General features: G+C 30.1%; 1 protein-coding gene across 1 annotated transcript in view; it reads left to right on the forward strand.

Moving 5' to 3' along the window:
• Notum (palmitoleoyl-protein carboxylesterase notum) overlaps positions 1 to 14,619 on the forward strand; it is a 600,456-nt gene that overhangs the window by 10,788 nt on the left and 575,049 nt on the right. The window contains exon 3 of the mRNA XM_077402646.1: positions 4,651 to 4,871. The gene's annotated coding sequence lies outside the window, so the exon portion shown is untranslated. The remainder of the gene's footprint in view (positions 1 to 4,650; positions 4,872 to 14,619) is intronic.

Genomic DNA, 14,619 nt, shown 5'->3' on the forward strand with positions numbered 1-14,619 from the left:
TACCTTCCAATAATGAAAGAGTTAAGCATGCGCACATACACACACACACACACACACATATTCACACGTACGTATATAATCTCAAATCTGTAGTACACTGTACGTCCTATATATTTTTTTAAAACGATAAGAAGTTAATTTTTACAAAATTAATTATAAATCTCGCTGTTTGAGATAGATTAGAATAGATTAGAATTCTTCAAATTTGAATGTCATTGAGAAACAAATAGATTCAATTTATAAATCTCGCGCGTATTTAAGAGCCAAAAGATAATATAAGGCTAATATAAGGTTGCTCTTCCACAATATAACATTCTTATTATTCTCTTTGAAACTTCTGATGGGGAATATATAAATTTTTATTAAGTCTGACGGGAATATCGGAAAAAAAAATCATAATGGCTGCACGCAACATCAAATTAATCGCAGCAAGAAGGGATCGTTCCGCCGCCAAACGGGAGAAGGAAAGAGTCGATTCTCCTTGTACGATAGTTCTCCTGTCGAAGAGGAGATTGCGCGTTAACGAACGAAGCGCCCGCGCCGGAAGGTGGTGGATGCAAACTCGATTGCCTGTTTGAATGAACTTGTCACACTTACATGGAAGCGAACGCCCAGCTCGTTGGATGTAGCGAGGCTGCGTTGCACAGGGGAGCAATCTGTTGCTGAGTTTTCATCCGTCAGCGAGAAAGAGAGAAGAAAAAGAGGAAAAGAATGAGAAAGAAAGAATACACGCGTCATCAGCGAGACGTAAGAAAAATCGAGTTTCTTTTTGACAACGCTTCATCATCGCGTGGTTGAAAATGCGAATAATAAGACATTGTTTACTTTCGCTGTTATCGTTTCTCTTTGAAGCTTCTGATGATGATGTAAATATGTAAAATTTTATGAAGAAAATTATTTTTCTTGTGAAAGATAATATTACCACTTATGTACAGCTAAAGAGAGCTTGAGAAATGTGCTTTACGTATATACTCTTTATACACTTTAATGATTTTAATGGGAACAAGGAAGACTTTATGCTATTTTTCTTTTAGAATTGTTTATGAGATATTTCAGATAGAAACAGATAGATTTTGCAAATAATACCTAATGAAAAAATTAGTTAAAATAATAAGAAAAGAAACTCGCTAAAATTAAAAGCAAATTGAGAATATATACATTTCGGTCAGAACTTAATTTTTTCTCATTTAATTTGAAACTAGATTAGTAATAAAAATTAATTAGTAATAATTAAAAATAAATATATTTATATATCAATACGTTGATTTTTTTCGAAACTTGTGAACGAAAAATGGTTGAAATCCTCCAGACCCCAGTGTGGCTTACACTTATGCAAAAAATAAGTGTGGCCTGCGAGAGTTAAAAAAAATAGTATTAAATGTTTATAATATTACTCATTAAATAATACATTTAATAATATTGATTAATATTATAACAAGTATAATATTACCAAATAGATACGTATTATATTTTTAAAATAGTCTTTTTAAGTGTCAGTATTAAAAAAAAAAAAAAAAAATATATATTGGTTAGATATAGGTAGGTTAAAAAGCGACCAAGAGGAGTCTTCCATTAGAAAATTTCGTTGAGGGCGTTTCTCTTTATTGCGAGATTTTGCCCATAACGTTAGTCTGGCAGGAAATATCGATTATTGGTTATATAGGTATCTCTCTTTTTCGCGTGCAATCTATAAATATTGTATGTGGGTTCTAAAAGTGTCTGTTCATTCTCGCGAAAATATGTGCCGGGGTATCTCGATGTATGCACGATGCATAGGTAGAATTTTAGGATTAATATGTTTTTAAAAAAGGTTACCGTTATATATAAAATGCGTCTAGTAAAATAATAATTTTTTTAGTGTATGCATTTTCTTATATTAAAATTGCATAGTTGTAAGTGTTGTAACATATTGATTTCATAAAATGCAAGTAAATATTCTTATATTTAAAAAATGTTATTGCAAGAGAAAAAAATACAAATATAATTGAGAAATATATTTAAGAAACGTAGAATATAGGATAAACTCGGGTAAGATGGCCATAGAGGAAAGATGGCCAACCTATGTTCTTTCAATATAGCTCGCCATGAAACATCGAATGAACATGGGTTGGCCATCTTTCCTGTATGGCCAATGGCTATCTTATTCGAGTTTACCCTATATTAAATTTTAATTTATTTTATCCAAATTATATATACGAAAGAAAAACATTTATAAGAGAACTGTTATAGATTCGAGAATCAAATATTTTTTTAACTTTGTAATATAGGACTGTAAAAATATTAGATAATAACATTCGATGAACTTAAATTTTTGCATTTTTGCACTATTATTTTCGAAAATTTTTATCACAAGTTTTATACATACATATGTATATGTATATACACATGTTTAAATAAAAATCGGCTAATCTACTAAATGCACTCAGGCATTTTTTGGCTAAAAGAAAATTTGGCATTGATGCAAGCAGTAAAAAGAGGAGCGCAACAGAATGCGTAGTGACGTGCATTGCGTGAATATATGTTTTTTTTCAATATAAGATATTTGTTTAACTCATATATTTACTTATAACCTTCCACTAAACTTCCTCCTCGATTTCATTGAGTTTTCTTAGCAAAGTGCATGTCTTAAGCGTTTTCTTGGTTTCTTCAAGTATCAAATTATGTTACATATGGAAAGTCGATTCTGCCAATATTAGTTAATAATTGGGACATATTATTTGCACGTTATGAATTCACGGTTTGTCATGTCATATCATTATCGAGACATGTATTGTAACAAGTATACATAATTTATATTAATTATACAAATTGTGCATAATTACTGATAACAATGCACATTATGTAATTTATCTATATCTTGCATAATTGTGTTATATTACGGATTTATTCAAAAATATGATACAACAATATAAAAAGTAAAAACTTTAAAAATTATAAATATCTATATTTATATATATATAATATATATTTATATTTGTAATTTGTAATTGTTTAATGGATATCTTGGATAAGATAATTTATTTAAAATATTTTTTATTACATTTTTAATACACTGATATATGTGACGTTAATGTTAAACATTGTGATATTATTTTTTGCTTCCAGCAATTAAATAATATATTTTGAAAATTTTACATGATATTATATGTATCGTTAAACAACTAGATTATGCAATCAATAGCTTATATTGTATCTATGGCAAAATATTTTAAAATTAAATAAAATATACGGAAATAAATTGGGGTAATTAAAAATAACAACATTAAAAATAAGATTTATTTTTAAGATCTTATTTTTAATGTTGTTATTTTGGCATATAAAATAAAATGGTATATTAAATATAATTTTATGTATCTTTAATATTATCTATCACATGAAACAATAGATGAATTATTATTATTGATTTTGCTACATTACGTTTTCTATTCTTAATACTATGTTTAAACATGTGATATTTATTATATGATATTTATCGGACAGATGCATGCCAGAGACAGCAAGTAAAAACGCGTAACATAAACGCAAACAAAAGAATTTCTATCGGGTATTATATTACAATGAAAGAACGCTAATGATAATAAATGTCATGCGATAAATGTCAGGTCTAAATTTAGTTTCAGACGGAAACGAGTATTTTTAAGTGAGAAGTGGAGCGATTTGTGCGAATCGCAAAATGTATTAAGTTGTATAGATATATGTAATGTTTTTGTCAAGGGTGAAAAATCGATCTTTAATTTGACCTTTATCTAAAAGTGTGTACCAATAGAAATTAAAACAAAAAAATACCGAGTCCAAAACAAGCAAACCGCAAACTCAGTGTCAAATAAAAACCTTGATAGCTCGCTGATTAAATATTTTCGTTTCCAACAGCAGATTGCTGTTTCGTGTATTTGGGTTTATTGCGTGATGAAAGTAAATCAATAAATACTTTGAATGATGAATAAAAAGTAGTGCGTGTCAGTTAACGTATAGTGATTGTAATCAATCGTGTTTCTTCGACATCCGTAATCTGTTGGTCAATTTTATACGGTTGGACGTATTGTTATATTGCAATTCAGAGCTGCGTGAATAAAAATTGTAGATAATTATTAATTATTTCGTCGTATTATAGAAAATTTTTTTATTTCACAGAAATAATAGCTCTTACACAGTGTCATATTTTTGTGATATATTGGAATTTAGCTCCAGTTTTTGTTAAGATAAAATGAAACGTAGAAGTAATATAAATCTGTCTAGAACCTTAGTATACATATATTTTATATTTAAAACTATTTTAGTTTTGAGAGATGTTAGGTGAAAATTTAACAAATAATTATAAACTTCGACGATATACAAAAAACAATGAAAGGTTTAAATGAATAAATAAAGCACAAGCGCGCTAAAAGGATTACATGAAAAATATTTGGCGGTTAAAACCTGACTGCACCAGTTACAGCATTTTTTTAGGTTGCTTTGTATTCAGCCCTTCGCTTCGTCGGTTTATCAATTTTTCGGGCCATTTGTCGCGTCGTTCTAGTGCAAATAAAGCGACGGCGACGGACGCTCCCGTATATAAAGCCGCCCGTTTATTCGAATTTCCATTTACCGCGCATATTATCATTGCCGTACAAATTTTCTCCGATTAACTCGTAATTATCCCTCTCGACCTAGGTCCCTGTCGTTCATTCCCCTGCGTCCCTCGTCCTCGCATCGATCGAATCGGATAATTATAACACTGCGGCCGGTGCTGCGGTTCGAAGGACGACGACGATGACGACGGCGATGAGGAGTGGTGTGGCGGCCGGAGTGAGAATTTCAATCTCGTGCTCGTTGGCGAATTTCGGATACTCGAGGTGCCAGCAATTTCCCCCGACGACAAATACAATTTCCAGGTAGGTACTCGCATTGAATACTGTTTACGTGGGGTTACGAGAACCCACGGGGTCATCTTGTGGAAACTATTAATGAAGCTGCGGGAGAACATTCATTCTGGCACGAATGTATCGATGTTCTCTCTTTCTCTCTCTTTTTGTCTCTTTGTCTGTCTGTCTGTCTCTCTTTATCTCACCTTTTACTTTCTCTATCTTTCCCTCTTTTTATTTTTTTTCTTGTTTTAGAATACATATTTTAAACATTTTAAATATGTAATATATTATTATGTAATATTATTTTTAATAGAATATGTTTTGGAAGTTTGGATAATATTATAACCGGTAAAGAAACACGTGCTTTTTTATTCGGGTCTTTTATAAAATTCGAAGAGTTCTACTTTATATATATATAAGTAGTTTGTTCAACTTTACCAACAATATATATTGCTCTTGAGATTTGAAAATTATTTTTTGAAACGTCGATAAGTGTAATTTCTTACTTAAATAGGTTTCTAAGTTATATTGAAGTTGTTTGACAGTTGTGGGACGAAAAAAATCTGAAAATTTAGTAGCTTGTCAAGAAAGCGAATTTCTTCCAGTTTTAGATTAAATCAACGTTATAGCATTTCACAAGGCTTCGAAGCCATGAAAGTTCAATGGAAGTGCTAAAGAAACCTTTTTTTGCGAGTTTTTTGTATTTTGAGTTATTTTAATTTAATATAATAAGGTGTAATATACGTATATGCTTGTCCCCGTTTATGTTAAAAATGAAGAAGATAGGAGAAGAGAATGTATTGCGGGAAATCTGTTGGAAAATATTTGAATGTAATTTCAAACACGTAAGGCGCGCTTACGATCCTCTAAAGATAATAAACGATGCTCATCAGGTGCGATATAATAGCGATATATCTGCATAATGGTATTTGGATACACGGGCTATTTGATTCATATTAGCAAGACATGACTTTCCCAGGGAGAGCAAATTTGTATTTAATTAGACGACGATTAATAAGCGCGTCGTGTGGATGGGAGGTCTTTCAAAGGCAATTTTAGAGATTACGAGAAAATTAGACATGCACAATTCAAATAATGTCCTTGTGCCGGATTTATCATATCGCACGCTCCTATACGTATTCTTCATTAGTCCGCCTCGCATTAATAACTCCCCCGCGCGGATAAGCGGATGTCAGAGAGAGATAATTTCCAAGTAGAACGCCCAGAAGCAAACAGATTTGCGACTAATTTTAGAGTACAAGTATAATCGGACTAAATTCAGACTTGATAACAAAATCCTTATCACGGAAATGAGAAATATGTTTTTTCCTAAGAAACATTAGCGATGACGATTAAGTTTCAGATTTATTTTATACCTTTTTCTTTTTTTTATTGCATAAAATCTTTGTGATAATAATTTTTTCCAGATAACATTATATATTGGAAAAGATAAAATTGTTTTAACAATTTTTTTTTAAGTTATTGTGTCAAAGTAATAAGCTTACAACTTGTATTTGCTTGATATTATAAATTATGTGGAATATGTAACAGTTTGGAATTTTTTCAAACATTTTCTATATTTGAATATTTTTCATTGTAAAGCTAATAATGCAAGCCAATTTTATTCTAAAGCCAAATGACAAACTTTGAGCATGATTTTGTTTGATCTTGCAAATTATACGAAATATGTAACAATTTAGAATTTTTCCGAAAATCCTGTATTTGAATAGTTTTTATTGTATAAAGGTTAAGCTATTTTTATTGTAAAACCAAATGACAAATTTTGAGCATGATATCTTGTTTGATTTTGCAAAGGCTTAGAATTTTTCTGAAAATCTTGCATTTGAATATTGTTTATTGTAAGGCCTAATGCAAGATATGAAATTTGAGAGAATGAAAATTGACTGTACAAATTGCTTCTCGAATTTCACTGCATGAACAAATATCGATAGGTTATCTAACGTATATGTACCTCTGAAATCACTCTATTCGAATATCTTCGTCATAAGGGATGATCGCTCTATCGCGATGTGCGCGTAATGGTATTTCGCATTCGAGAGTCGGTGGATGCGGATTCCGCGGACGTCAACGACGTCGCTCACGACGACCGCATTTCCTCGGTAAGTAATCGGGATTGAGTTACGACAGTTACGTCATTGCGTTAGCAATCGTGAGTAGCCACGAGTGATCCCGGGAAATCTCTAATGAACTGGAAACAATTAAAAAACTTTTCCTTTTGATTTGTTTTGCTCGTCTTTAGACGTCAGAATTAATTTTTTCTTCATCTTTTACGGGTTTATCCACGCCTCTTTGCAATTAGTTCTTAACTCTAACAATATTCAAGTATTTTTATAACAGAGCAAGTCCTAACTTTTCTTAATTCGTTTTTAGCTTGATAGTTTATACAAAAATATTTGTGTTATAAATGAAAAATTATTATATTACATAAAATAATCATATTATCATTATTTCCCACATATATAAAAGAACGTTTTAATATATTATATAGAAATGGGTGAAAAAGCAGATATATCTACTAATGTTAAGGTATCGTATCAACAGTTTAGAAAAGTATATAGAGACTTGCTCAGATAAAATCGAGCACTGCTTAAGATAAATACACGGTAATTGCATTTAGAGCTCAAATGTTGACTCAACATTCTGAACATTATGTTGCTTTGGTTGTACATAATATATTTATTAATCAATTAAGCTCATTAAATTTAGAATTAGGCACTCACTGTTTAGAGTTAAATATGCAGCAAATAAATAAAAACGTATTTTTTGCAAAGAATTGTGTAAAAATAACCTCTGAAAACATTATTGCTAATTTAATCAGGATATAATGCAAAATGCAATATTATTGAGCGCAAAGTGTTTGACGAATGCAATTAATTTCATCATAGCACTCATCGGGTGTTATAAACTAAAAAATTATTTATTTCTAGATAAAAAAAATATATCTAGATATATAATAAGATTTTTTGACAAATATTTTATAAATAATTATAATTTATGAATAAATGCCTGACTGCCACTATTAGATCACAGATAAATTGCGCATTTCTGGTAGATTGCTCTCGAAGGTTAATCAGATTAATAATTTTCGATCAGATTAATAGTTTTCTCATTCAAGTTAATATCATCAACAAATATTCTCAAAAGCCAAATTTTAAGTCAAACAGTCAGTTTGAATGATATTTCTTTATATAATATTAGCTCATAACTAAAAAAATGTTAATGATTTATTGTTAATGATCTGTTGTCTCTCTCTCTCTCTCTCTCTCTCTCTCTCTCTCTCTCTCTCTTTAACTTATATATTTATCTTATTAAAATGAAATAAAAAAAAGAGGAGAACATATATTCTTTGAATTTGTGTCGAAAACTATTTTCTGTACTGTAAAAAGTATTTAAAACTAATTCTCGGTGAAAGAAAGGAAAATAAAGATACGGGATATACGAATATCCTGATCATAAGATCGTAAGACAAATTGATCTGATAGGGGACATTCGATCACAGTTCAGGATCGATACAAATGTATCGTAATCGTATTTAGGATTCGCAGATGTCTGTCTGGTTCGATTGGTCGAACCGAATTGAATGCTCTCGTAGTTTGATCAATACAAGTAGCGCGCAGGCGTTCTCGGCATGGCAAATGGAAACACGAGGCTCTCTCCTTTTTCTATTCACGTCTGATCAGAAACAGCTATAGACGGTAAGAAATGTGTACCGGGGAAAACGTGTAAGAAGATACATAGCTGAAAGACAGTTGATTTTTTTCTTGCCACAGCACACTTCAATCCGCTATTATCGAGAGAAGAAAGAAATAATAATCTGCAAATTAAAAACATATACTTTTTCGTTCTCAACATACAAGTTAATTGTTTTAAGAATGATTAAAAATTTTTTTTACCATCAAGAGTGGTAAAGAAATTATTGCAAATTAATTTTTTTGATATAAGAATTATTTGTCTCAAATTAAAATACGATAGAAAACCCATTTTTAAGTAACTTTATTATCCCTTTTGTGATAGAAGGGTTAAATTGAAAAATAGGATATTTTCGATATATCAGAGAAATGAAGGAATGACGTATTTGTCAAATGCACTTATCAATTGGGCCAATCATATTGGTGTCAGTGAGGAAACCCCCAATCACGGCATTTCAAGATGATAAACCTTCTCTCATCATTGAGACTATAACGATTGATTTACGATGTCCTCGGGATATCAATTACCGGCTTGAGATAACATTTTGTTTTGTCAATGTTCCTCCCACACAGCTATAACCGTCGTGCAAATTTTCCGCTTTGTCTCGTCGATATCGCGTATTAGTCGTATTACGTTTACTCAGTCCCATGAGAAATGATACAAACAGAATTTCTCGATGGCACAACTCATAAATCCCCAATCGTATCTTTTACCATAAATTTTATTATTAGGAAACGTATTTTGGGGATCGTATCGTTGTTCGTGAGATGATGGTAATGGAGAGGGGTATGGTTTGGATAGATGTATGATGTATGTGTGCGGTCTGTTGACGCACATATAATAAATGTTTATATAAATTATTTTAAATTTTATATCAGATTATAATTATATATTCAATAAAGTGTGATAAAAAAGACCCTCGAAATAAAAATATAAATAGAAAGGGTTGTAAGGGTCACAACGCGGATCCAGGTGCGTTTAAATATAAATGTGATTTATTCCTCGATTTACAAAAATCCAAACGTTTCGGCTCCTGTCCGAGCCATCCTCAGTGGTACAATATTAACATCAAAAATATATTCTCCTTTAACATGGTGAGTTTACTGTTTCAATTTGACAGAAACTTATATAGTGAGACTAAAAGGTCCAAATCTGTAACGTAATTAAGAGTTACATCTTTGTCTTAAATTAAAATTCTAGAAAAACTCACCAAGTAGTCTGGAGAAAAAATACATCGCAAAGTCAAACAAAATAATAAGAAAATAAGGCAAAGAAAATGATTTGTGCAAAGCGATTGTAAATCGAGGAATAAATCACATTTATATTTAAACGCACCTGGATCCGCGTTGTGACCCTTACAGCCCTTTCTATTTATATAATTATATATATTTTATTTGCGATCTCTTAATTGTAATGACAGATTCTTCTTCTCCGACTAACTTGAAATCGACTTTCTTCCAGCGAAAATATTGAAAAAAATTAATATTTTTTTTGTAATTTTTTAATTTTTGATATTGCATATTCTCTTTTGTGATTAGATTTAACAATTATTAGATATTCTATTAATAATTATTATTCTATTCATTAAAGTATAATTTGAAAGTAATTTTATCTATATTTCGAAGTAATTTAAAAATATGATTTGTGCCTCCGACATTTAAGAAGCTTTCCTTGCAATTTGTAACGTACAATCAGAAAAACTGTTGGTGCCTTAGCACTTTTGCTAAGAAAAAAAAAATTTGACTTTTTTATGACATAATTTAAAATTCTTATTAAAATTAAAATCGAGTTGTGTAAATTAAATATGCTAATAAGCACGTTTATGGTGATGCATATATTTTGATGGTTTCTTTCTCCATATTATCTTTTATTTTACTCCGTATTTTTGTGTATTTCGATTTGTAAAATATATAAGAATCCACAAATCACTTACGTGGTGTCAAAGTAACGGTTATTTTTCGTGTTATGTTATCTCAAACAAACGTATTTCGGCGCGATCAAGCGTACAAAGTTTAATCTCGCGTTATTCGTTCTCCACGCTGTTGACCCTTCGGGTAATCCTGCGCTCTGCTGAAACGGGTTTGAAAGGACTAGCTTCGATCTCGGAGTAACAGAAATTTCAGGATATTTACCCATCCGGTGTCTCTATTGCTTTTCGATATTAAAACTTCAGTTTATACGAGCAATCCGGAAAGCTGTATTGATTTTGAGAATATGTGTGTGTATATTAAAAAGAAATTTAATATATATATATACAACATGAACAAATATTTACATATCATGTCCTAGATTTCCTGTACCATGTTTATTTATTAAAACGTTCAAAAATTTATTTTACATTTTGTCGATCAATTTAAAATTTATTTGTAATATTTGGATATTAATTCTAGGTTTTTGAAAATCAAGAAATTTTTATGAATTAAGCTTTAAAATGACGAATAATAAAATGCTATGTATCTTTAAATATGTAGATTACATGTACGAAATGATGAATTAATTTGAGATTTTATTACTATAAATATATTTTGTTTTAAATACCTATTGAAATGCAGAGAAAGATGTTTTATATTTCGAATTTTTGTCGGAAAGTGTTGAGCTTAGATTAGTCAAAGAATCTCGTGAACCATGAATATAAAATTATGTAATGCTCACTGCATTTCTTACTCCGCTTTGTTGAATTTAATTATTCATTCACTTAGAACGTACATACATAGAATTTTAACGATGTAATTTTGCAGCTATTCCGGTGTACTTTTAATCGGCTTAATATGTACTCCACAGAGATTTTGATTAAAGCTAATCGTATCGCGAATGCTTTCGCAGTTAAATTGATCGTAATTGGGAATTCAATAAATTTGTGTAATGTGCAAAGACACCTGATTTACCTTTGCGCTTTATAGTAATTAGAAACATTTTATTGGTGTCCACCATTTGACTACTTCGCGTTTGTAGGAATATACCTAATCCTTGAGATATATTATGTGTATAAAAAGATGATAACCTCGTGTTATACACACCCTCGACCTTTAAACCACCGGCCGTTGCGCTCCAACGAAGCAAGTCATGTTCCCCGTGATTTTCAATAACGTGCGTTTTATATGTATTTTTATATTCTGAAATAGAGTTACCGTCGACATATTCACAAGATTGAATCATTTCAATCCATTACAGACTTATCACAATATTCTTCTTTTCGTGCCGTTATTACGTTATTGATTCATATTGAGTGTTGTAAATAAGATTAAAATCTCTTAAGCATAGGGTATTGGAAAATGACAAAAATATTCATAGTTATACATAAAACACGTATAAAATATATTAGCACAAAATCCCAGATTGAACCTAGAGAGATTCTGAGAGTTATCTCGAATAGTTTTATTACAAGGCTAAAATAGTTCAAAGAAAAAGAAATGAGGCCAACAGACGTTAATAAATTCACTTTATTGTCCGCCAAGCAAATTTGTCCAAGTCAGGCGCGATAGAACGTGACGTTGAGTTTCGCGTATTTTTCATGATAATGATTCTAAGCATATACATATCTTATTTATCTTAAAATATTATTTGAAAAATTTTAAAGGTTGTTTTTACAAAATGAAATTGGTAGTATTATTTGAAATTTTATTTTAAATCTGACACAACAAAGAAAGATATGGGGGATTTCATTAGGTATTATAGTAAAAATTCTAAAGAAAAAATATTGCAATAAGAATTAAAAAAATAACTATAAGAATATTTAATAAAAAATTAAATTAAATTTTTACAAGTCTTTTTTTCAAATAATATTTCTTCAAGACAAATTATTTATAATATAGAAAATAGTTATGGTAAAAAATAATCAGATTTATACATAAATATATTTAGATACGTTAATAAAGTATATTTAGGGTTTTATGCGTTAACGTTTACATTTTATTTGTGATGCTCAATGTTAAAAAGACGATAAAAGGTAATTCCGTGTACAACCTTGATCAAGCCGGAACAAGCACGTACTGGAAAATCAATTTCAGTATAATTACGAACAGGAGTGCTTCTCGTTTGTTTTGAAACGGTACTCGCCCGGTGTTACGAGCTATCCTCTGTTCTATTGTAAAAGAACATACGATGATAATTTAAATAGTCGGAAGAAAAATGCTAGACCTGCAAAACCATGGTAAAGGTGGAATGCAATTTTAACGTTGTTTTATACACAAAACAAACTCTGATTGTGCATTGTATGATAGCAATGCGCGATCTTTTAGTAGCAGTAAATCATGCGTGTATTGTATTCTTGGTAGATATAGATACGAAAACACAATGTTGCGTGGGCCGTAGCATTCTTCGATGCGCATAGCTGAGAAAAATAATGGGAACTTTTAAAAGCAGGCATTTGCGATGACCTACTTTAGTATACGAGTGTTATATGTAAACGCGCGATGCATTTTCCAATTACCTTCGGTATATTCGGAAACGGGATTGCCTCTTACTTATGACTTACATTGATCAATAAATCTCTGGGAGGGTCTTCATCCGGGAAATCCATGAATGCAAAAACATAAGATAGAGTGCGATCGATGAGCACGGTGATCCAGAAAAGATGTAGATACCTGTGCTGTTAAGGCATATTTATGTTATATATATTTTTCAAAATATAAAATAAGATATATGTGAGATATGTAGAATCATTTGAGCTTTTCATTGTTATTTCATTGTCGGTAAAAATAATATCTCAGACAAAGAAATGTTCAATAATTACATTACTCACGTTTGACATTGTGTATAATCATTAAGTATTTAATAAAATAAATAATTTGATAAGAAAAAATTTATTGAAATGGGATAAAATGTTCTTAAATTTAAAAACAATAAAATAAACTGATTAGAAACAAATAATTTTTTGGTCAAATAAAGTAACATATATATACATATATGATACAATTACATATATCAGATATAATTTTCTAATGTAATAAGAGATATTATATGACCTATTATTTTCAAAAATGGTTTTATTTACATTTATATTAAAGGGCTGATATGAAGTTACATTTTTAGAAATGATGTTATCTTTGTAACCAGTTAATATCAGCGTAGAGCCAATCAATGTACGATTGTGTGATTTTCCGATATTTTGCGGATAAACTGAATAAACTGGAAAAGGGGTTAGTAGATAGCTGAAGAGTGGCTAAATTAACGCGACATTTTTATTGCAATGTCATCGGATATATTCGTACATTGGGTGTAATTAAAAATATTTTTCAACGTACGTTATTGCTGTTTGTTCATTTGCGAGTGCAGTAATGTTTGAAATTTTACGATGCGTTTGTAAGCGAGTATTATTGCATATGTCGCTTTAAACGTCAATTTTCACCAAATTTTATTACAATTTAAAATAAATATGAAGAAATATGAAATCTATTATTGCGAATAAAGTATTACTACAAATTTTAATATAAATAATCAATTATGAAAAATCATTTTTAAAGATACATATATATTTTATCATATTTTTAAGTATACATATATTCATATATATGTACGTATTGTATATACATTTCATTATTTTATTGCGTAATAAATTAGTTTAATTATTACGCAGTTAATCTGAAAGTATAATTTATAATTATTGCATAATTATTTTATAATAGGGAAATGGGCGATACGAGTTTATTCTCTTGACTTTTACCCTATATATCTGTGAACATTTTTGAAGTTTTACTGCATAATTGAATCATTTACTGCAATCGTTAGTATCATTAAAATATGGGCCATAATTATTAGTTTATAGAATTATCTATATATATTTTATATTATGGATCGTTTATATTTCACATATTCTGGATGTAATCAGATGAAAAGAGATTGATTTAATTACGAAAATGCCATTGTTTAACCACTTAATCCGCTAAATCTATCTGCAATTTATTTAGTTTCTTCGCATTTATTATCGAATTTTTCCGTTCACTTTATCTTATCTATTTTAGAGATTCTTCTTTAGTAACTTCTTTTGTTCTCCGTAAAGTGCATCTCCGAAGTTCGACGTGTAGTACACGTTGATCCAGCTTCTTTCTGATCTATATATATAGAA

This window comes from Temnothorax americanus, unplaced genomic scaffold, assembly GCF_048541705.1.
Source record: "Temnothorax americanus isolate GAGA-0224 unplaced genomic scaffold, ASM4854170v1 Scaffold16, whole genome shotgun sequence".
NCBI classification, from domain to species: domain Eukaryota; kingdom Metazoa; phylum Arthropoda; class Insecta; order Hymenoptera; family Formicidae; genus Temnothorax; species Temnothorax americanus.